The sequence below is a fragment of the Lactuca virosa genome, chromosome 8 (genome assembly GCF_052849685.1).
Source record: "Lactuca virosa cultivar CGN04683 chromosome 8, Lactuca_virosa_CGN04683_v6, whole genome shotgun sequence".
NCBI lineage: Eukaryota > Viridiplantae > Streptophyta > Magnoliopsida > Asterales > Asteraceae > Lactuca > Lactuca virosa.
In genome coordinates, this window is record NC_136433.1 from 214916563 (window position 1) to 214920123 (window position 3561).

The following is a 3561-nucleotide window of genomic DNA, read 5'->3' on the forward strand; positions in this document are numbered from 1 at the left end:
TCCACAGTGAAAACATGTCTTTTTCTTCACTGGGAAGTTGTCTCTTCCTGCCCCTGGTGGCATGCCTTTGCCTCGCTTCTGGTTGTTTCCACATGCACACATACAACAAGCCGTCGGTTTTGCTTGTTCTGGTCGCCTGTATTTCTCAATAGCAGGTTTGTTAGGAGTAACAAAATTAGAAGCAACAGATTCAGAGTTCAAGGAGTCATTGGTTTGTTCAATAGTGTTCTCCTTGTTCTCATCTTCCGCTACTTTACCTGCACAGGAAGTAGAAACATCAGTATTCTTCACCTCAACACCCTCAGTTAGCCCTGATGGTTCAGTCTTGACTGAAGCTGATTCAGGGAGTGGGCCAAACTGAGCAAGTGTCTCTTCCTTGTTGGTCTCAAGGGGTGGCTTAAAGTTGTCATTAAAGGGAGGTGGAACACTATGATACCCTAGACCCATGCTTTGATTATCTTTGAACTTTAATTGCTTTTCAATCATGGACGTAACTACCTCACTTGACACATCATATTTTCTGAAATTAAAATCTGCATTTTCAAATTTGTTTTTCAATGTGTCAAGCTCGGCAGTCACAGAGGCAAGTTTTTTCTTAATGTAATTATAATTCTCACACTTATTGCTATAGTCCTCTTGCAATTTCCTAAAGTCCTTAATCTTAGCCTCTAATTTCTCTTTTAATGGTCTCTGGTCTTTCTTAAGAGTATACTTTTCATATTTTAGGTCGTCGTTCTCTCTTTTTATCAACTCAATTTGATCACGCAAAAAATTGACAGTGTTATTGCAAGTTTGAGAACAAGAAACTTCTTTGACCGGAATGTTTAAGGAACTCATTGTTTTAAAAAATTCCCTTTGACTTAAAAACTCAAAAGTCAACCTTAAAAGTCACACATAAAAAGTCAAACTTAAAAGTCAAACCGAAAACCCAAATTTGAAAATTTGAAAGTTGAACGAGAAAGTCAAAGGTCAAACTTGGAAGTCAAAGGCAAAATTTTAAGGTCAAAAGTCAAAAATTAAAAACTAAAATTTTTGGTAGAAAATGGAATTTAAAAATAAAAGAAATTGATTTTTGGGCTGAAATTGTTAAAATTGCGAAATTAGGAACCGAAATAGAGTCCTTTTGAATTAAATCGCGAATGTTTGGAACAAGCTGCTTGCTAGATGAGTTGGTAAGGCGCTGGAATGATGAAGCAGGTACCAGGGTTCGAAACCTGGTAACCCCAAAATATTTTTTGAAGAAACCCTGATGCAAGGACAACGCGTGCGCATGTACGAGGATGCTAGCCGAGAACGTCCGAAGCCGTGAACTAGCGAGACCGTGAACGAGCGAAGCTGGCCGTACACCGAGGACCGTGAACGCTGCTTTGGAGGACCAAGAACCCTTCTTCAGATAGGCCGAGAACCCTCCTTCGGTGGCCGAGAATGTAACACCCATAAAATTCAAGCCAAATTTAAACTTTTTAACACATTTTAAAACCATTAAGTTATTACAGGTTGTTTTCAAAATAGTTTAGACATCAGAGTATTCCCAGAACCAATCATGAAAATATGAGGAGGTGCACGATCACGCCTTCGCCTTCCCGAAATCATCCGAAGTGCCTGAAACAAAATCAACAACTGTAAGCCCGAAGCTTAGTGAGTTTCCCCAAAATACCAACGCCATACAAACATAACCATATCATATAACCAATACATAACAGCATGCATAATGAGTCATCAGCCTGACTGGACCGCCTCACAGGCCTTCAGTCTATCTGGACTGCTCTTCGAGCCTTCGGCACGTCTGGACCGCCACGCAGGGCCTACAGCCTATCCGGACCGCTCGCCGGGTATGTTGGCCTACAACACAAAGCAGGACCGCTGAAATTGCTTGATGGTTCTTGGTTTAGGAGAATTGATTATGCTGATGGTCTATCTACAATCCAACCCTCAATCAAACAAACATGTGCACATAAATATCATACGCTAGCTCATTTCATATAACAGTCAAACCGATCTAACAGATCACCAATCATAGCAACATCCCAATAACCGGGATACAGACCTAACCGGTCACTAACATAGCATCATCCTATAACCAGGACAATCATGTACACATAGACATCATATAACACTAGCATGTATATATATAACAGTCAAACCGATCTAACAGATCACAAAGCATAGCAACAATCCTATAACCAGGATATCGACCTAACAGGTCACTAACATAACATCATCCTATATACCAGGATACCGAACCAACCGGGTCACTAAAGCATAGCATATCACCATCCTAACTACCAGGATATAAATCAGTAAGCATAACATGCAATAATCCGAATACAATCCATAAAGGGTCGGCCTTGGTGCCTTAGACCCTGTTGATATAGTGAGGAGAACTCACCTGGCACTGTTGAAGTCCCGCAGGTACGCTCCAGCTGCTGATTGACAGATTCCTGAACTGTCAACATCAAACAATACCCAATTAATAATTGGGTTCCAAGCTCAAAGTCCAACTCACATTCCAAAAGCACAAAAGTCAAGTAATGGGCCAAAGCCCAATATATGGCCCAATTTTCCAAATTGGGCCCAGACCTCTACACGGTCTTTCCTTAAGGCCCACCCAATTATTCCAATCCAATTTCCATGGCCCAAATATGGCCCATCAATAGCCCAATCGCCAAAGCCCAATAGGAAAGGCCCAAATCAAAGTCCGAGTGAGATTAGGGCTTTCACATGAAATGATGATTAGGGTTAAGTGTTTCTTACTTAACCCATTAAGGACCTAATCCATTAAGGACTTAATCCATTAAGTCCATTATTGCCTTAAGTTAGTTTGCCAATGGTTATTATTTAATATTTCAAGTTATTAAATAATCTCGTGTGTGTCCCGATAAATTCTCAAAATTAGGGTCTTATGCCATTAGGGTTTTTTTCCAAACCCTAATTAAGGTTTTCCAACCCAATACTGGCCTATTAGTCCATTGGTTGGCCTTTTAGGTCACTTTGGGCCTTATTGGGCCCATTAGGATTTCATTGGGCCCATTCTTGTCCAATCATCCCAAACGAGGTCCAAACGCAGTCAAAGCACACCGCCACCTGACACGGCGGCCGGTGGCGGCAGGAGGCGGCAACCACCACCTTACGATGGTGGTTTGGAGTTTTCTTACTATTCCGATAAGTTACAAAATTACACCTGATATCTGATACACACAACACACACTACATCACAAACACAGCCACCACCACGCGGCGGCTGGTGGTGGCAGAACAGCAAAAGCAGCAATAACCACCATGGTTGGCAGCCATGGTGGTCTTCCATGGTTTCCGGCCAAACACAAAACCGATCACGAGAAAACAGCAAGAGACCACACGCATCTTGGCCCGAAAAGAAACCCAACACCCACCTGTGGTGGGCGGCGACGACAGCAGCAACACGGAATGGCGGCAACAGCCCTAATAGCCACAATCGTGACTAATGGCGACAGCTAACGGCTGACGGCGACGGTTATGCGTCGGAGACAGCGACATTGAGTCCCACAGCAACCGGTTCAACCTCACGACTAATTGTCTCCG